Source organism: Pongo abelii, chromosome 8 (assembly GCF_028885655.2).
Source record: "Pongo abelii isolate AG06213 chromosome 8, NHGRI_mPonAbe1-v2.0_pri, whole genome shotgun sequence".
Taxonomy (NCBI): domain Eukaryota; kingdom Metazoa; phylum Chordata; class Mammalia; order Primates; family Hominidae; genus Pongo; species Pongo abelii.
The window spans coordinates 120,079,231-120,100,842 of NC_071993.2; the positions used below are offsets into that span (position 1 = coordinate 120,079,231).

General features: G+C 43.2%; 1 protein-coding gene across 48 annotated transcripts in view; it reads left to right on the forward strand.

The window, feature by feature from the left end:
• TCF7L2 (transcription factor 7 like 2) overlaps positions 1–21,612 on the forward strand; it is a 218,447-nt gene that overhangs the window by 91,834 nt on the left and 105,001 nt on the right. The gene's annotated exons all lie outside the window — the stretch shown is intronic.

The window sequence follows — 21,612 nt, forward strand, 5'->3', positions numbered from 1 at the left end:
TAGAATCTAGCCTTGTGGGCTCTAGTTTATAGGACACGATCACCATGGTATGGAGGAGACTAGAAGTGGTATTAAAGCAGTTATAAAAATACATTCAGGGCAGGTGAAGTGAAGAAGAGGGAATTAGAAAACTCAAAAGGGGGTCCTGGATTTGAAACTTGCCTATTATCCTCTCCCCCAATTTATCTTAATATTTGTTGGTAACATTCTACACTAACATTAGAAAAATTTCATCTGGGCTGGCTGATTTGTAAACCTAGAGTAGAAATGAACTTTGAAAGGCTAAAATGGAATTTAATCTATACATCCATGGCTTTGAAAGTATGTAGGTTCGATAGAGAAAGCATTTGTTTTTAGTACTAAGAGACTACAAGTATGTGTCTACATATATTTTTAATGTATTTTCTTAGGGTTTTGTAGGCTCTAAGAGTGGAATTTATAAATTAACCTCTTGAGAAAATAGCTCAGCCATATTTGAAGATTCCCTTCTATATATTTATATCATGAGCTGGACTTCTTACTTTTGAAATAATTAATGGAAGGCATATTTTTATAATGAATCCATCCATGACAGGTAGAATTATGCAAAGCATGAATCAATCATGTATTTTTCATTTAAGTATCACAAAGTGTTAATCATAAATACATTTTGCCTCTATATTGTAATTTCTAAAAATTGCAAAATAAGTTTCTTAAGTAGAAAAATCTTAAGATGCATTCTGCCATTTTGGGCTAACTGCCTCCTTATTTTGGAGCTTGCTGTAATTGAGCATGTGTTATTTAATGAGTTATACCTCTGTCATATGTGTGTGTTTATATCACAAAATAACTTATTTTTGTAAAACCATATTTTGAGTCATCATTTGTGACAATGTCTTCTTTTCTCTGGTATAAATGGGGCATGTAGAAAGAAGATTGACATTTGCTAGAAGCTTCCCCTTTCCTCCAACTCCACAATAAAATGGATGCTCATAATTACATCTGCTCCTATAACGTCAAGATTTCAGGGCTGGAAGTGACCTTAGATCATTTAGGCCCAACTTGCCCTCAAGAAAGGAAACTGAGGCCCAGAGATGCCTTAAGTGAATTGCCCAATGTCACACGCTGAGTCAGTGGCCAGAGCAAGGCTTGGATCCAGTTCTCTGCTCCCTTTCCAGAGCCTTGTGGTGTCTTCTCTCCTACGGGAGGTGAAAGTAACTTGCTGTGGCTGGTTCTGTTTTGCTGGCTGTAAATTGGGTCATGGTCAGCGACAGTGCATAGGTGTAAAGAAGTTGCTGGTTGGGGGTTCTAATGCAGGTTTCTCCAAAAGTGAATGCCCTGTTAAAATTCTTAACAAACATACAGAGATTTTTTTTTAAAAAGTGTGACAGTTCTAGACACCTAGAGAGTAAAGTGAAGAAGCCTGTTTCACTTTTCCCACCTCCCTGAATTTCCCAGCGTGGTCCAGGCTTTGAAATTTATTTCTCTGCTTTTGGCAATGGTTGATGAGAATTTCCCACATTTATTTTTTAGCTACAGAGAAAGGACATTATCTTTAAAATCTCTTCGTTGTTCTCTCTCTTTGAGTGATGAGAGAAGATGTGAATCCTGGCAGTGGTTCAGAGTGGACACAGCCCCTGTGTTTGTGGCATAGGCTCTGTGGGCCCCATGCCAGAGAGCATTACCCCCGTGTAAGAGTGGGGGTTTGTCCATTTGGATAGAGCGAAGATCCTCCACCTCAAATCCCACAAGAACAGTTGCCACAACCTAGGCCCTAAGCATCTCATTTTCCTATGTAGAAATTAATGATCTGGAGGAGATGGCAAAACATTCCTTCCAGAGCCTGTGTGGATTTTGGCCAGGGGTGTAGCAAGGGGGCTTAGGCACCTTTTTCCTCTGCTGTGTCTTAGCAGGCGTGTTGACCATAGCAACTCCCCTGGGGCATACACACCGTCTTGTAGATGGAGACCTTTGTCCAAAGCAGCCACAGCTGGCAACTGTCTACAATCTTTTGGGCTTTCTGCTGTGCTCAAGGGGATCTGGGAATGGCCATTGCCTAGAGGGGATGGGCTGGTGGAGGAAGGTGGGCTCTGGGAGCTGGGGAGAAGGGAAAAGCCATGAACTTGGACAAAAGGACAAATGTGGTTTACATTTGTGAAATACTTGAATGCTTGTCATGAATGGTGACTTCAGTTCTATGAGTCAGCCCTGTGATGGGGTATTTCTGCAGTCTTCACCTGACACCAGGGGTGAGAAGGAGGATGTCTGGGGAGGAGGAAAGAGTTGAGGGAGATAGGAAAGTAGAGTGGAAGAAAGTCCCTGCGTTGTTGACCTCTATCCACCTGGTCACCTATAGTTTTGGGGATTGAGGATGCATACACCTTGAGACTACAAATTTATGATTATATTTTTGCTGAACATAAGGCAATGTGCCAACCAAAACCAGCTGTACTTTGGCTGGTACAGTGTGTCTGTGTTTGTAAAGGGTGCATTCTGAATGGTGGCTGATACATCATTTGGGTCTTTGTACAGTTAAACATTGGCCAGAGGGTCTGGTTCGTGTTTAGAGTCGCCAATGAAGGGCTAACTTTTCTCCAGACACTTGGGGCTCTTGTTCACACTTTGCTTTTCATTCTTTTAAGTAAGACATAGTCACATCACAGTGTTTCATCAGACATGTTTCAAAATAATTGTCTAAGGATTGCTTCCTAATTTCTCCGAAATTTGGAATTGTTGTAACTTTTGGGCCAAGCTATTTCATAATGATTTCTAATGTCTCGCTTGAAGAATAGGGATGTATTCAGTGTTTATTATTAATCATTCAAAACTACAACTTTCACAGATTGCTAAGAAGAATAACTTCTTCCAGTACCCATATGGGGCAGAATCTTCACGTGGGAATTCAGAGCATTTTGTTGGACTATTTTAATCTGATTGGATTATTTTCATGTGGTATGTGGGCTACCACATTAGAAAAAATTGATGTGTAGAATAAATGTTCTTAACAAGTGGAGGTCAACTTATCAAATGATATTTACATTAAGAATAGACTCCACAAATTTTAGTTCCTGTAGCTGATATAGCATCTCATTTGTTATATAATCCAGTAATTCCTAATCTGTGTTCAGAGGAGAGAGGAAATCAATTCCAGCAGGGACGATGTCTTCATTGGCTGGCCCAAAACTGGGAGTTTATACAAGGCGTCAGTCTTTGCCTTCCTCCTCCCTGCCTTCCCTCTTCCTTCTGCCTTCCCCATATCCCCCAACAAATTCATGGACTTCTTAACAACTGAGAGACATTAGCCACAAGTTCCAGGACACCCCCACCCCCCAGCCTCCCCAATCCTATTTTTGCATTCATATAACTAAGCTCTTTTTCTTTCTTGGTGGAGTTTTGAAATTTATATTTTTAATTCTTTGCTCCCTTTTTTCCTCTTACAAAATGAGTGCCAAGCAGCTAAGTTGTGCTGAGTGGTAGAGTTTGAGTCAGTCTTGGCTGGTAAGCTGTGGGGTTAGGAGCCGCTCCCTGGATACCACCTCTGGTGTCTTTGCTATACAAAGACTTTCATTTAGCCTCCTTTGTATCCAGCAAAAAAAGATTCTGTACCCAAAATGGTGGTATTTTGGTATAGTATGTATCTTACAAAACGGCAAAAGGCTTCAAAAGTTCCTACAATTTTATCTTGGGGGTTTCCTTTTGAAGTCGATGTAGAATTTTACCTTGAGGTGGATTTTTTGTATTTCTTGGTCTGGTGTGTTTTGTTGTGTAATGAGCATGGAGGTGTGGGATAAGAAAGCAGACTGAATCCCGAGGAACAAAGCCTGCCAGACTGTGGTGATGTAGTTTTCTTGTTGTTATTGCTTAAATGCTGCAAGAGAGTGGAAAACTCTTATGAAATAATGCACGATGGGTAGAACTTCAGAGAAAAATCTCTGCCATCTACCCTGTGCATTTTCAAGGAAGCTCAGAGGGCATGCTGAACCTTTGCTTTTTCTTTCTGAAGAGTTCAGGGGAACCTACCCATAATTAATTTTTTAAAACACTACCTAGGGAGCACCCTCTTGGTTATTAAACACATGTGCTGTTTCGATGGGATGTTTGACCTGGATTGTGGATGCTTGCTGGGTCGTGGCATGTGTTGGGAGGCTCTGTGCTGCCTGCTGAGCCACCAGCAAAGCCACGGTGGCCCCTACCTCTGTGGGAGGCCCTGTGCCAGGTGCCCTCAAAGAGTAGGAGGCCCATGAGGGTATGACCAGGGGGACCTGATTTCAGCTGAGAAGTTGGCGGGGATTACAGGCCTGGGCGGCTCCCTGAGGAAATTGCATTAGAAGTGAGATCTGAAGGCTTGATTGGGGTTGGCCTGATGAAGGAATAGGAGAAGGGATGGGAAGTGGGCAGAAGGAAACACATGTATGAAAGTCCTCAAGGGAAAAGTGCTTGGCTTGGACAGAGGCAGGAAATCAGGTAGGAGGCTAGAGGTCGGGCAGGGCTCCGGGAGAGGACTTGGGGTGCAGCGTATGGTGAGGATCTGACACTGGGGAGTCATTTGAGCAGGTTGGCTGCTTCTGTAGGAGCGTGTGTTAGGTTGCTGGCAGTGGGGATGGTGAAAATAGAGATGTGGAGGAAACACCAGTGGAACTTGCTGATAGGTTAGATATTGGCATTGAGGGAGAAAGGAGAGTCAAAGGTAGGTAGATGGAGATGCTTCACTGAATGGGAAGTATTGGAGGAGGAGCATGTTTGAGGTGGAAGAGTTGTATTTTTAGAGAGATTGTATTTGCCATTGATTGATTCATTCATTGTTTCTGCAAATATTTAGTGTGGGAAAAAGCATTCTAGACACCAAGAGAGAGTGGGGTCAATGAAGAACGATAACAGCAACAAAGACTGTAGTGCTTCCTACGCGAGGCTTGTTCCAGTTGCTTCAGAGGCTGTGTTACCCCTGTTCTAGAGAGGAGGAACTAGGCCCAGGGAGGTGGGGATTTGCCCAGTCGTGGGAGTCAGGATGTGAAACAAGGCACCCTGGCTCCAGAGCACACCGTCCTCTCAACCACTGCAGAGACGCTAGGAAAGAGACAATTAAGTGGGTGCTTAGAGCACACTGTGTGTGGTGTGCCAAGAGCGGCCGGGAGCCCTGGGAACCCCAGGGAACCCCAGCCCCACCTGGGCATGGTGGGTATGGCTGGAGGAGGCCTGCTGGCTTCACTGGAGAGTGGGACATGCATCAGGGTGGCCAGAGACTGGGCTTCTGGGTGTCGTGCTGCGACTGCTGCAAAGGGCTCACTGACATATGGTGGGGAGGGCCAGCGTATTTTCTGTGGGCAGGACATTCGGGGGATATGGGATGGACCCTCTACTGAGTATCTAAAATCTTTTACTTCTGGATTATCTCCACTTTCTCTACTGCATATATACTTTCTTGTTTTTATTTATTTTATTCATTTATCTATGACTCAGCCAGACTCTCTAAAAGAGTTGACTTGTGTTTCCTAGCAGCCACTGAGTCAGAACTTTCCCATTTCGCAGTCAGGGCTGTGGTCAGGGTGTCTGTGTTGTCTAAGGATATAAAGCAAGCCTTCGGGCACTGCCAAAACATTATTTTATAAGGAGAACTATGAGTACCTAATAGGAAGAACCAGGCAATCAGGTTATCTTTTGGTGAGGAAGAAGTGGTAGATGGGATCAGTGGTGCTTTGAAGGGAGTGGGTGGTGTAGACTCCAGAGTGTACATGGGGCCATGATAGAGTCTATGGTCAGATGTCCAAAGCTTCCTTCTCTCCTCCCAGAAACTCTGTCCTCTGGTGAAGAGTTTTGAAGTTCCTGAGGTTTGGGTTCATGGTGTGGCAGGTGACACCATGGCAATAGAAAGTATCCCATCAAGAAGGATTGTGTGACCTCAGTTGTAGCCCCTGCATATTGGAATCACAACAATTTTCAGGGCCTTAAAATCAAATGCCATTTCACCAACTGCCCTCCCCCGTGTTTTTCAGCACTGTTTGGTAGCTATCTGTTTCCCCTGATATTCTTGGACACTTCCAGAGATGGGAGCTCTGTCTCCTGGTGGTAGACTGTTTCTTTTTGGTACAATATGAACTCTTAAGAGAGTTCTGCCTTTAGGGAGCTGCAGTCTGTCTCCTGGAAATGCTCAACTCCTTAATTCATGTTTTGCTGTTAAATTCTGCTAATGCTTCAAGTTACATGTCTTGACAATTTGAAGGTAGCTATTGTACTCCCCGCAACCCCAAGTCTTCTCTTCAAAATGATTATTAGTTGTAATTCAAATCTTCAGTGACTGGTATCTTAGACTACTTAAGGACGGGAATTGCTAATTTTGTATTTAAAAGTTCTACCTGTAAAGTAAGTGAAATTTATTTTTAAACGTAGCTTTCTTCATTCATAAAGTTTATGTTCATTGTAGACAGTTTGGAAAACAGCCCATAATCTCACCACTTGGAAATTACATTGTGAATAATTTGGTATATTTCCTTTTAGAAATATACCTAATTATCCTTTTTTCCTCTGAGTGTATGAATATTTATATTTGTTTTTAACATACTTGAGCTCATAATGCTCAGTATTTCCAACCTTCTGTTTATTTAAGATGAAAATTGCTGTAGTTAATAAGCACTTCCCCATGTCATTAAAATGCTTAAGGATTTTTAATGACCACATAACAGTCCATAATATGATTAAACCCCAATTTACTGAATCAGTGCCATATTGTTGGGTCTTTAAATTGTCTCCTTTTGTTCCTGCTACTGTGAATAATCCTGTGATGATCATCTTTGTGCATAAATCTTTGTCCCCTCGCCCCCTCCCCTTTTATTATTTTGTTGGGATAGATCCCTAGGACAAAAGGTAGAAAAGAACAAAATGTTAAAAAATTTCTTGATATATAGCCACAGATTATTTTCCTGGAAGTTCTCAACATTTATAACTACCAGCAGTAGTACGTAAGAGAGTTATGGTTGGAATGATTTTAATGTCTCTGGGGAATTTAACAACAAAAAAATCTCAGGCTTCCTTGGAGACAGACATGCCCTTAACTCCACCCCGCCCTAGAACAGAGACCCAGCCCATCCAAGTTAGCCTCCCCAGGTCCTCCACCTTCAAAACAGGCAAACAAAATGATCGTTTCTTGAATGGTTGGTAGGCTTCAAGGTCAGATGTTTATTTTAGATAATTCACATCATAACTTTTATATGTTTTAGGTACCTTAGCCCCTGAATATACTCAGTTCATTTAGGACTATTTTAGAGGTCTTGAGTTTACTCTTATAACCTCACATTTTTTGTGAATTTTTAGTTCTATTGTCTTTGTTTTCATGGCATATTATTGGGCAAAGATATTATTTATTCGATGCTATGTGTGAGCTGGGTCAGGATTATGACCCTGAGTTATGTTTCTGGGAAAATGTACCCACTTGTCAAAGATGCCGTTGGCTCCTGTGATTAAGGTCAGCCCACAATGAATGTGGGGAGGGCTGGCAGCCTCTCAAATCAGCTCTTGACCATTTCTCAAGCTGGGGCCTGTTGTGCTTGGGGGAAGAGTCTTTGGCAGCTCAGCTCGGGGCTAGCGTTTCCTGACATTTGTTTCGCTGAATGTTAACAAGGTTACTGGAAAAAAGGGTTCTCTCCTAAAATAGGTTTAGGGAAGCACTGGGATGTGCCAAGTGAATGAGTTTCTTTAGGGCAGGATCTTGACTCTGCAGGGGGCCTGGAGGCCTTCCCTAGAGTGGGGCTTCCTAACACTGCAGAGCTCTTCCCAGGACGAGGGGCAAGATTGGGACCTACTTTGGAAGGTTGTTTTTGTTTCGGCACCTGCTCTGTTTACGAAGCATGGGAGCCTGTTTTAAATTAATGTGCGCCTACTTAGAGCTACACTCATGGTTTTGACTATGTTTATCTTTCCAGTAAATAAAACAAAATTGTTCATCTGGCACCCAGCCTGTCCTGCTTGTCATTTCTTGTCTCGCTGATTAACTCTATGGATGGGGCATGTTTCTCCAACCAGATTGTAAGTTTCTTGAAGCCAAGGAGCCCTGTGGTTGATTTCTTACATGTGGCTCTCTCTCCTCCCGCAATGGTGCTTCGTTAATTAAGCAGAAAACCAATCTCTGGTTAGGGACTGGAGTTGATTTCGTTTGGAATGAGTGTGACTTCATCATGACCTGAAAGTGTTCAGAACCATCTTGGTTAGCACAAGGGCGTGGACGTGTGTCTACTTTCTACCTGATGGGACAGCATGTTTAATTTGGGGTTATGACACTGCATGGTTTGCCAGTAACTTGCTAATCCAACCTTATACATTCCAGCTCACAGTGGAGCGTGTCTAATTGCCATAGCAGCGTTTATGTGGAACGTGGTTGCACAAAAGCTCCAGAAAGTCAGGCTGAGGGCTCCTATCTCTCCTCAATCTTGGTTTAAGCTGTCTGTTTCTGAGGAATCCTGGGATGGGGCCACTGGCTCTTTAAGAGAGAGCCCGATTTGGAAATCCAGGACTTGATTGTTGATTATGGGCAATAGATGCATTTTAAGAATGATGTTGTAGGCTGTATGAAGTCATTTGATGATTGTTTTGTTAATGGCTTGCAGGTCGGATTTTCATCTTTTTAAATTAATTATCATAGAAGGAGAAAACAACTGGATTTCAGAATTGTCCCTTGAGGTGTACTGGAAACTAAGGTGTGAGGAACCCATAGAGGTCTGGCTTGGAAAGTGTATTGCTATGTCCAGTTTACACATAAGGATGTGCAAATCCAGCAGGTTAGCTGAGCTGTCCAGGAATATCCAGGCAAGAATGACCATATTCTGATAATTACTCAGGCCTCTGCCTCATCTCCGCCGCCCCCCGCCCCCTGACTCTCTTCTGAGTGCCAGGTTCAGCCTCCATTTGAATGCCAAATAGACAGGAAATTAGCATGCCTAGAATCCACGTCTTTAGTGCACTCTCTTCCCAGCTCCAAACCTGTTACTCCTTGTGTTCAACATCTCAGTAAAGCTCAGCAACATTGACCCATTACTTAGGCCTCAAACCTTGGGTGGCATCATCAATTGCTGTTTACTTTCACACCCCACATTCAACCCATCAGCCCATCCCGCAGGCCCAAGTGTGTCCTCTCTACCTTCAAAGCATGTGTGGCATCCACCGCTTATCACCACCTCTGCCATTACCACTGGAGTCCAGTGCCCTCATCTCTCACTTGGATGTCGCCAGATTGTCTTTGCTGGTCTCCTTCTTGCTTCCTACCTTTGTAACAGCCTGTCATCCATCTCTGGTCTCCACAGCTCACTCCCATACTTTGAGAGGGCCTTTGAAAGCCTTAGACAGATCATATCACAGACCTCCATACTGAAAGTCGGGATAAATTTTATCTCTGGAAAGAATCCCAAAGCAGCGATGAACAGATACTTTGTCCTGTCACTTGATTAAGAGGTGGGGCTTTGAGACCCAAGAGCTTAGAATGGAGAGCCTAGGTGCCATTAAGCCCAGGCACTGACCATGCTTTGAGGTTTGTGCTGGTGGAGGAGAGATGGCTGGGGGACACCTGTAGGCTGAGCAAGTCTCCGTTCATCAGACCCTGGCTCATCCAGCAGGGTGTGGCTGATGTTTTCAATGTTGTACCCTGAGTGGGACCCAGATGCTTCTCAACTGTGCCACATCTGAGCCCTGCATGCCATCTGTCCAGTTGCAGCCTGACTGCAATGTGAGGCTGCTGAAGAGCTCTGGATGGTGTGAAGCAATCTGTTTTCTAGCCCGAGCCTGCATAGCCGGTGGATCCTGGACCGTGATTAAGTGCATCACCTAGGCTTGAATGAGATGGAGTCACTGTGTGTCCAAACAGTGGCATAAAGGCTTTACTCTTTGTCTTCCTGCTCTGAGGGCACAAGCTGCTTGTTTCTCTCACAAGGACACCGTCTGTGTTGCTCAGGTGCTGGGGTGAAAAAAACAGCAAGCATTTGAAAAGGCTGAAGAAGGAAGGAAAGCTGAGAGCAGTACAGCCTTGGGGACTGAACCATCCCACTGTCCCAGAGGTGGGGGTGTTATCAAGACCTGTTTTTGAGCCATACCTCTGACTCTTCCTGGAAAGTTAGACCCAACTCAAGAACACACTAAGAGAAGTGTTTCCCCCCAGCCCTTTCAGATTGAAAGGAGACGCCAACCTTGATGGGTGGAGGTAGAAAATAAAAGTCCAAAAATAGTGTCTTATAAGTGGAGGGGAACATGGCTGGGCAGAGGGCTTCTGGTGAAACTTTTGGGAGGATTCAGTTGGAACTCAGGAAAAAAAAATTGTTTTTTTGGAAAGAGGTAGCAGCCCCCTTCAGCCAAAGCTCATAAATGAAGGAATGTCTGAGACTCAGAATTACAGTGACCAAGGCAAGACATTGTCAAAGGCTGAATAAGTGAATTTGACTGGGAGAGGCCATCTCCATTTTTAGTATATGGCCAAGCATCTTTCCCATAGTCTTCCTTGAGCCCCTTCCCATCCCACTTCTGAAAAGCACTGAGTTGGCCATTATTATGCTTTTTTATTAAATTATGAAGTTGTTTTCAGGTATTGAGAATAACACCCAGGTGCTGAACTCCCAGCATAAGAAATCAAGCATTCAAAATGGAATAAGGTTCTGAAGCTGACATCTGTCTCTACACATTTTTTTTTTCTCTGATAATAGCATTTCCTATCTCCACCCTCACTCTTTTCATTGTGGTGAACTACACTTCCCTTGTTTCACTTGGTTCTGTTGCACATGTGATTAGGCAAGGGGCGGATATGTGATATTTATTATGAGTCTTTTCCACGCAGAGAGGATCTAAATCTGGCTCTTTGCAATTGCCTTCATACACATGCATACACACCACACACACACACACATACATACATAGACACATATATATGCACACACCCCTGACTCAATGGAGGACCCTCATTTGTAGAAAGGTAAAATGGGTGAGGCGGAAATGCCTGTATGGCACCATGGAGTTCTGTGTAGCCAGTTCTAATCCTGGGCTATTTGGTAAGGAATGAAGTTGGAGATAGTTTTCTGTCCCTTACAACCAAAGGAATTCTAACTAATAGTTTGCCAAGTTTTATGTTTTATAATAAAAAATGACATTCTTTTTCTTTTGGATTTTTAATGCTTTTGAATTAAAAATGCTAGAACATGAACTGATTCTTCTATCGCTATGTAGATAGAGCCCTGCAAGAGCAGAGCAAGCATGCTTTCTTTAAGAACAGGTTGGACTGTTTTAAGGAGACTTATTATACACAATCATTCCCCACAAATGATTTCTAAAGAGAGGCTGATATGAAAGAAGGAGTTTCCATGATTCTCTCCTGTGGTTCTGGGGAATTCTGAAAATGAACTTTAGGTATTTTTGTGAAATTCTTATTTTCATATTTTTGGTATCTCAGAGTTTTCTTTTCTGGCTTCTGTTTAACATACTCTTCTTTGCCCTAAATCTCTCTTATTTTTGCTCCTTGGGACAACTGAAGAATCCTTAGATAATTAATAGTATGAAATACTGCCCTTTTAGTTGAAAAATGTCACAATAATATAATAACATAAATAAGGAGGTGTCGCTTTAACCTGTATCGTGTAGTCTCCTCTACTTATTAACACTTACTTGTATTACTAGAAGCATTATTTTTTAAATCATGGAAAATTGGTGGCAAGCTGAGCATACAGTTGTTTATTTCTGTTTGACTGATTATTACAACTTCATTATTTGATGAAGGTTCTGGACATTTTCCTTTAAGACACATAAAAATTGTGAGAAGATCCTGCAGCCCCGAAAGGCTACAGTGTTGATCCGAGGACTCTGAGCCGAGTGCAGTGTTTGTACCTGGACCTGCAGGCTGGGTGGCGTCTGTGGGAGCAGTGTGTTGAGAGAGATTCTGAGGCCATATGTGTCAGGGCCTCCAGGAGAAGGATGCATTGATGGATTAATTTCTGCCAAGGCTGAAAGAGGAGAGAGTAAGAGGGCTGTAGAGGTGTCACAGCTGTCATTGCTGTTTTAGGCAGTCAAGCTTTTGGGAAAGTGTCAGAAATTGAGCCCCCTACTGGATCTATCGGAGCCCTGTCAAATGTCCATTTAGATGTCCTGGTGAACAAAAGTCCTACTGACTCACCATTTAAAAACTTGTTCCAAATGAGATTAATGGGAGAAAGGAACATTTTTCATCCGAACCCAGAATGAGGATGTACCCAAGGAAAAGGACGTAGGCTCAGGAGCTGGACTGTGGCTCGGCTGGCTTGATGTATCCCACTTTGTTCCTCCCACGGCTGGGATGTCTCTTTGCTCTCCATGACCCAAGTGTCTTGAGGACATGACACATGGACCAAGCTTGAAGCGCGGTTTCATTTTTATGCATTCTACCTGTGAATGATTGCAGCGGATCTAGTCATATTTCTGAGAGTTACTCAAACTGGACTTCAGCAGTGAACTCTACAGTTCTCTTTTCCTCCCACCTTTCTATTAGACATTGCATGATACAAAAATCAAGATATTTCTAAGAGGGTGATAACTTCAATGTTATCTAAACTTTTAATTTGGAAGAAGAGGGATTCTTTGTTCTTTTTAAAAAGATAAAAACGAACTTCTTTATCTGATTCTTTTTTTGGTGCAAACCCATGATGCCCTCTTCCCGATTTATCTGCTACACTGTGAGTTCAAGCCTGGCATGGGACACAGGCACAGCTGTCACGCCAACAATCTCATGGTTAAGTTTTGGAACATAATTTGAAAAATGTAACCCATTGAGAGGCAGTAAGGACATACGGTGAGCTAGTGCGTGTTTGGATGTCTGTGTGGAATAAGTGAGTGGGTAGAGAGGACATTTGTCAAGGAGCGGGAGGGCGGGCCATTGGCTTGGGGGAAATGGGCTGAGACTCTAGGGGTGGCCAGCACCGCATACGGAGGCCAGCAGGGTTGGGCTTGGCTAAGTGCTCTGGTGTCTGGATGCCTATGTGAATTTCCTCCAGAAGTTTTCAGTTGGCAAAGTAGAACCTGCTGGATATGTAGCAAGGGTGTGGATTGTTGGGATCCTGCTGGGCGCAGGCGTGTGATACCAGAGGTCAGAACAGAACCTGAGGGATGAGGCTTTGGAAGCTTTTTGTCATGCACTGTCCTGGAGCCTCAGTTACTACAAAGTCTGTAAATGATAGATTGGAGCTTTGGTTCTGTCTCATGCTAGCTCCCCTGTTCCTGATTTTTCTTTTCAATATTAGACTTAATCCCAGAATTCCCATGTTGAAAGAAAACTTAGAGGTCTAGTGATACAAAAGCCTCATTTTGATCGTTACGGAACTGATGCCTTGAGAAATGGAGAGAGAAGTACAAGATCATGGTAATACTGGATGTTCACTGAGCACTTACTAGCTCCAGGCCTTTTCTAAGTAGTTTATGAAGTTGTCAGGTTTAATCCTCACAACGCCCTTATGAATGAGCTATTGTTATTATCCCGATTTGGCAGATGAGGAAACTGAGGCTTGAGGGGAGGATGACGTACTCAAGGTCACACAGCTAGGAGGCGGCAAGCTGGAATTTGAACCCAAGGAGTCTCACATCGGAGTCAGGGCTCTCACCCTTCAGTGTTACGCTGCCTTAATCAGGCACACATACAGGCGGGGAGAGGCAGGTTTCCGGACACCAGACCAGGCTGGTGCCGGTCAGGCTACAACAGGGAACCTGGAGGCCTGTCATTCTTTTGTGATGCTGTTAGTTCCTGTTGAGGAAGTGAGGCTTTGTGGGTTCCGAGGAGGAAAAGGTATGAACTCATGGCAAAAGAAAGGAACCAAAAAAGGGAGATTTGCATTACAATGAGCCTTCTATTCATCCCAAATTATACCTCCTTTTATACCATGTGTGTCTGCAAACTTGTGGGTAAATCACACATCTTTCTGGTAAGTTACAATGGATGGAAGGTTTTTGTATTTCTCTCAAATCACCAACCATTTAATGCTATGCGTAGTCACTCCCTAATCTATCTTTTGTATAAATTTGGATCTTTGAGTATTGGAGTTTTCCATGATGTTTGGCAGTTCCCCTTAGGGTGTCTATCTCAAAGTTTGTCACACTGACAAGCTTTGGGGAGAGAAGTTAGAGGTGGGCTTCCCTGTTTTTAGTGGCTGTATCTGATTGTTCTGTCTGTTCTCCAGGACAGGAGAGATTGATTGCTTTCTAGCTTTTTCTAAAATTAAAACAACAACAACAAAAAAATACAGAAAGGTACAAAGGATAACAAACACATTCATGTACCTGCCACCTAAAATAACAATTATTAATCTTTTCACCCTCCTAGCCCATGATCTTCCCTCCCAGGCTGTTATTAATATGAAAACCGAGTTCAGGTTTTTATACTTTTCGACATCTATTTAGATTAACCTATGTATTATAAATAATGTTAGTAGTTTTTAACTTTGACATAAGTGGCTTCACATTCCACATAACATTCTGCAGCATGTTTTATTTTTGTTTTTTTCTTTATTTTTTAATTTTTATTTTGCAGCATGCTTTTCTTATTCAACATTACATTTGAATTTTATCAACATTGTACCTTGAAATTTAGCTCATTCTTTTTAACTGCTATGTAGTATTTAATTGTATGCATATACTACGGCTTTCTATTTCTGTATTGATGGTTAATTAGGTTGCTTACAGTTTTTTAAGATTACAGACTCTGCTGTAATAACCATCCTTTGGGCAAGTGTATGTAGGTACCTATATATGAGTTTCTCTAGGATTCATACAAAAGTAGAGGAATTGGTAGGGCATTGGTTTGCTTGTTTTAATTTTAATTCACATGCTGTTGTCAAGCTCTCCAGAACAACTGGATGAGTTGATTGGATCAATGAGTATTTCCATCACCAGCATATAAACTCTTTCCTCATAATCACACCAATGGTTGATCCTGTTGGACTTAAAATTTTTGCCAATTTGCTGGGTATGCAATGGCATCTTACCTAATTTGCCTTTCTTTATTTGATGACTCCTGAGGTTGAACATCTAGTCATATGTTTATTTTCTCCTCTGTGGCTTGCCTAGTTTAATGCCTTCTTCATTTTAAAGAATTACATAGTTTTCTGTTATTGATTTATAAGAGCTCTTTATATAAGTTGAAAACTTGATTATATGTGTTGGAAATACTTTTTCTAGGCTGTGATGTTTTAAAATATTGCTTTAGATGGGTTTTCATTTTTACCTTTTATTTTAGAGATGGAGTCTCACTGCATTACCCAGGCTGGATTGCAGTGGCTATTCACAGGAAAAAGCATAGTATGTTACAGCCTCGACCTCCTGGTACCAAGAGGTCCTCCTGCCCCAGCCTCTTGAATAGGTGGGACCACAGGTGCACATCACTGTGCCTAGCTTTGGATGGGTTTTGAAAGAAAGAAGTTTTAAATTTTAATGCCCTCAAATCCATCTGTATATTCCTCTGTGCTTTTATTTTGTACCCACTCTAAGTGGCTCCGAATTCTGCAGATAGTTGGTGCAAGAATTCTAATTTTGATTGGACTTCTGCTCTCTAATGGTCACATTGAAGGAAATTAGTTTTCTTTGGTAGGAATCTAAGCAAGGGGTTGATTTGTAAACTAGGCTTTAAATATAATCTTAAGCAACTCACTTAGAACAAGATACAAAAATTGTGGACTAGACCCATATCTGGAAAACTTGAAAGTGCTAGGGCAATAAATAATTCTTGGTCACGTACAGCCGAGGTCCTGGGCTCCTGACTCTGGGACAGAAGCTTTTTCTATATTTTATCTCATCAGTCTTAGCAACAGGCTCTCTTGAAGCAATTTTATCCCCATTTTAGAGATAAGAAAACCAGAGCTTAAAGCAGTTAGATAATTTATGAAGTAAGTAGCAGAGCCAAGATTCAAATCCAGACCTTTCTGACCACAAAGCTCGTTGCTGAATACCGCGCCCCATTGCCTTCTTGCGAATTACTTGGGATTTGTTTGAATCCCAACATCTTTATATGTTATTTTAAATTTGAATCTAATTGGAAGTGAGGCAGTGAGGGTAGAGGACAGGAAGAACGGGAAGAGCTTGAGACTCAATAATAGAAACTAAAAACCCGTCGCCAGGAGGGTGGTTCAAAAGGAAGAGTTCCATATTTCATGTAAGTGAAACGTTAAAAGCCCAAATAATTGCATCATGCAAGTCTGATGCTGAGTAATCACCCTCCCCCATATTATTGGGGAGGGAGGGCAAGAAGTCTGGGAAGCTGTTTTTGCCTAAGGAATTACATTCCAGGGGACTCCGAGGATTTAGGTAACCACAAAAGCCATTTATTTCGAGTACACTGAGATTTCTACCACTTTGATCCCTAATCCATAGCATAATTAATAAATGAAATGTGCTGTAGCATGGGTTTTTTACAAAGTGTACTTTTAAAATGGCTTTTGGTCTGACATGATTCATTTGCCACTTGGAAAAGTGTCATCGCCTCAGATGGGCAGGCTGGGAGAGGCTGCCTGGTGGGTAGCTGAGGGCAGTTTCCTGGGGCACGGTTCCTGCCTTGGGCCTCTACAGAGCAGTCTCATCCAAACATCTCCCAGACTCTGCGTTTTCCAGGAAGCGTGCAGAAATAGGAGGCCAGTACTGAAATGCTATCTGCTCTGTGTATGTCAGAAGACTGCAAACCACTTATAACCAATGAAGATCTTTTTATTTGTTCTTATCCCTTTATGTCACTTGAGGAAAGTTGCTGTGAGTAGGTGATGATCATTACAGTGATTACTGGTTGCCCAAACTGAGAAGCCAGACATTTGGCTTGGTTTCTCTCCCTTCCTCTTGTCTCTCCTACCCTGTAAACACATACTTGGTGATTACCCATGGGGAGACAAGACAGGCTGGGAATATATACTTTTGCAACTTCAGCCTCCTGGGTTCCAGCGATTCTCCTGCCTCAGCCTCCAGAAGAGCTCGGATTACAGGTGTGCACCACCACGCCCAGCTAACTTTTTGTATTTTTAGTAAAGACGGGGTTTCATCATGTTGGCCAGGCTGGTCTCGAACTCCTGACCTCAGGTGATCTGCCTGCCTCAGCCTCCCAAAGTGGTGGGATTATAGGCGTGAGTCACCGAGCCTGGCCCCAGGGAATAATATACCAGTGGGCAAGAAAATATTCTTGCTTTCATGGGACTTCTGTGGGGGGTCAGGGTATATAGGGAGGAAGGCATAGAGATTAAAACCAGTAAACAAATAATAGGGGAAAAAATTTTAAATACATTAATAAATAATAAAATAGAAATAAATCTGTTGGCTACTTAACAGGATGTGCCACATTCCAGATATATTACTTTAATCCTTATGATCTTTGGGGGCTAAGTATTAGTATTCCATTTTACGGATGAAGAGACTGAGGCTCAGAGGGAAGGGAGGTGGCTTTTGACAGGTGGAAAGCCAGACCTTTTCAGTGGTCTTTCAGTTCATAGCTAAGGTCTTATTTTCTGTGCTCTCTGTCGGCTGAAAATGGGCAAGGTAATTTCACATAGTGACAGGAGCCATGTCAGAGAAAGAGCAGGACAGTGGGACAGAGAGGGACCGGGCTGGGGGATGTTTGAGATGGAGGGTCAGGAAGAACCAAACTAAGATGTGAACAGTGGGAGGTGTTGGAGCTGTGGTGCTTGCCTAGAAGGACCCTCATCGAGCAAATAGAAGCTTCTGGCAGGAAGAAGTTAATGTCTTGCGTGTGCCCTGTGTGGGTTCATTAGGGCCTTTAAAGGGGGAAGAAGGTGGTGGCTGTAAATGTTACAATCTTACCTTTGGCCCCTAGGGATTCTGTCTTTCAACCTTGGTTCAGTAACAACTTGTGACTGCCCAACAGGGCTTCCTTTCGGGAGAGGATGGCTTGTTACATTCAAATATGCCATAAAAGTATCACCATTTATTTCAGTGTCTGATGCCCCAGCTTGGGGGGCCTGAGCAGGCTCTGAATGGGTCTGAAGAGGCCCTTTAGAGTAGAGATGAAAAGGGGGTGGGGAATCCTCAATTCTAAACAAAGAGTCTGCAATGGGAAGATAGCCAAATGCTGTTTTTGGAGTGGGTGAGAGGGAAAAGAAAGGTATATAGATGGTTCGTTGGAAAATGTGGTTTTATACAGGGTTTTGGTATCGGGTCCCTGAGGGCAACATGGACTTCACACTGATCCTCCAGGCAGCTCATAGCCCCAGCCCCTTCCTTTTGCTTCCTGGTCAGTTTGTGAAAAGAAGGGGTTGTGTCTCCAATCTGAGCAATAAGGGGTCTGAGGGGAGTTGGATCCATGTGGCTTTCCTGTGTCCTGTTCCTTGTAAAAGTTCCAGGTTTTGGGTCGTGAGGTGTGTGTGTGTGTGTGTGTGCGCTGTACCTTAATATGGAGAGATGGGCTTGGGCCAGTGGGAAAGAGACAGACCCGCAAGCACAGAGTGACAGGGTTTGATAGTAAGCAGCAGGCCAGCGTTGCTGCTTTTATTCCTCGGTAAATCCTTGCACAATGCCATATGCTCTTGCATTCTGTAGCTGCTGCATAGGGTGTGATTTAGTTAATGCCCGCTCTGCAAACAGGAAACGGTGCTCACTGCTGTGTATGCTTTTCATGGAGATAGTGTCAGGAGCAGGACCCCAAACCTGCGAAATCACTAATGCAGCCACCCCCCATGCCCCAAAAGGTGGGAGTGGGGAATAAAAAGAGTAGGAAAGTGGGGTGGGGAGGGGAAGCTTTAGGGCCATAACTCAGACAATTTGTCAGGCAGTGGCATCAGTTGGGAGGAAAATATTGATGTACCCTTTTTGTTTTTGAACCTGAAGTTTGGGTTTTTTCGGATGCATTGGAGGACTTTTAAATGTTTTCGAAGTGCCAGAGTTTGGACTGTTAGGTCACCGTAGGTACCGGCTCGCATATCATTTCAGCGGAATATTTTCAAAACTCCATAAAAACATGCGGCTTTCAAGGCTGGGCCACTTGTTCAGGTCCTCCTCCCACCCCCCACCCTTTTTGGCAAAACCATGCAAACATTGGTATTCAAAAATATTTTGTTACTTTTCTTGGCAAAGTGTTCCAAGAAGGAATTGCAACACAGTCTCAGAGTTAGGAGGCAACTTTCTGGGGAAAAGGCGGGGGTTGGGGAGGTTTGGAGTTTGAAACAAAAACAGACACCGAAGCTTTAATAAAATAAATGAAGCGGAGCCCTTTCAGCTCACGGTGGACTGTGTTGGTGCGCGGGTCAGGCTTTAACGTGCCTAGTGGAAATTGACAGTCTGAGAACTGGGACATAAACAAAAATGTCAGTCCCTGGGAGTCTTGTTCACTGGACAATGTCTCAATTGTTCCTTTGGTTTTCAAGGCAGCAGGGAGAGTGGAATATTAACTGTTTACTGCCCAAAGCTGGCTGGGAAATTGCTTGGAGAAGGGGAGAAAAAAGACAGGAAATCACATTTTTTATTTAGAAACTATTAAACATGTCAGTAAGAGATAGGAAAAGAGCAGATTGTTTTCTCCTTAATTATCTGCCATTCACTTCCATATTTCTGCATACCATTTTTGGGGGGTGTGTGTGTGAAGGGAACAGCAGGGTGTTTCTTTTTAAATTTGAATGTTAGCCTTGCATATTGTCAGTTTTTAAAGCTTGCTGGCATGTAGATTATCCGCCCCCGGTGGATATGACAGTGGGCTTTAGGAAAGGAAGTGTGATTTCTGATAACATTTACATTTTAGCTGTTCAGCGGATACCCTGTTAGTGTTTGTTCTTCTTCAGAATGCTCAGATAGAATAAAAATCAAGTGGTTGGAATTTTAAAAAACAAAATGTATTTGGCTCTCCATAAAAATGCATTTAGTGATAAAGGGGGGCAGGAAGTAACCATGTCTGAGAGAAAGGATTGGAGGCACAAAGGAGATCCAGAATTCTGTTCACACTTGAATTTTACTTGATTCGAGAAACAAACAGCAAAGCCTGTTGTATTGGCCTTTATCTGGGCAAAGTTCAAAACTCAACTGGTAATTATGTCCTTAGAAGCCTTAAAAGGACTGTGTTGTTACAAAAGCAGTGACCGAGCTTACTTCTTCAGGACCGAATGCACTCGAGTTGTTTGTTAGATAAAGTTGTTTTAATAAATGGGGGGGTCAGGGGAGAGGTTTCTGTTCTTGGAAGATTCCCTGATAAGTAGCTTTCTTCTCTTGGAGAACTTCAGGCTTTCTCTCCAAGCGAGGGGTTTGCAGGCAGCTAAAGTCAGCTTCGGCTTCTGCTTCCTGTCAGTCAGGAAGTCACTTCCTTAACCCAAATTACAAGCTAGAGCACAACTCCCCAGCCATACCGAAAAGAGCAGGTTTTTCCCAGAAGACTGTGTTTCTAGATGCGGAAGCGTAAATTGGTACGCTGTGTGATCATGGAGTGCCCAAAATACATAGGGAACAGTGTCGTTGGAAAGAGGCTGTGTCCCCAAGGAGAAGACGCCGTCCAGAATGGCTGGATCGGCTGTTGTGGCTGGCTGAGTGCGAGGCAGCTGTGGCTGGCTGCTGTGTGACGATGACCTAGTAGCCACCCATGTGGAGTCCTGGCTGCCTCAGAACCCTATCACATCTAGGCAAAATCTTGCATTTTTTATCTGGGAGGCTTGAGGACTTCAGGGCTGGTGGATAGTAAGCTCCTTGGTTATCTCACAGATACAAGAGGTCTTGGGAATCCACGATCAAACTTGATGTGTGCGTTTACCCTCCTCCGTTTGAATCTGTTATTCAAATATTTAAGCCTCCAACCTTGTGGTCCCTACTTGCACCACCCCTCATCCCCCGACGAAAGTCAAGCTCTTGACCTCATGGCTTCTTTCAGTGACCCTTGGGGGACAGAGTTTCCCAAGGCTGGTTGCCAGCTGGCATGGTCCCCCGTTGGTGAAGTAGAGACCTGTGTTTTTTGGTCATTTCGCAAAGAGCTTATGGATGACAGCAGTTCTCTCTGCCTCGCTGGGACAGAGTGTATTCTGAGGTCCAGCGTCTGCATGGAGATCTGCCTATCCTTCACTTGGGATGCTCAGTAGATAACACTGCCACTTTCCTTTACATTTCCTTAATTTAAGGGAATGGCATAAACTCAGCCCAGGTGGATTAACCTCTCCAGTGACTTGTGAAACTTCAATCTCCAATTTCCCTCTTATGTCTAGGTGTGAGTGAGGATACGTGTAATAATTGTCGCAGGTATTAGTGAGAAAGGGTGCAGATCACACAAATATTTCACACGTTGTTAGTTGGACCAGACTTCGGAGGCAAGGGAGGGCCATGTCACCTAGGAAATTTGCTCTTCCGTGGAGATGAAAGGGCAGTGAATTAAGTGCCTGCTTTTTCTCCCTTTTTCCCTCTGACGGTTATTGATCCTCCCCTGGAACTGTACAGTTCACGTTCTGATCTTTTTCTTGACAAAGGGAATTCCCAGTTTGTTCGCTGGCGAATGCACTAGCAGGTGAGGAGTTAAAAGTTGGCAACGCCTGCCCTCTCGAGAGTGTCAGGATTTTTAGTCTCTTCCTTGAGAGCTGGAAGATGTTTCTAAAAGAATCTCTTTGGTGACTTAGAAGTGAAGAGAGCTTTAGAAGCATGGCACAAATAAAAGGAAAGAGGCAAACACCGTCATTCTACATCTGTTTATTTTGTTATTAA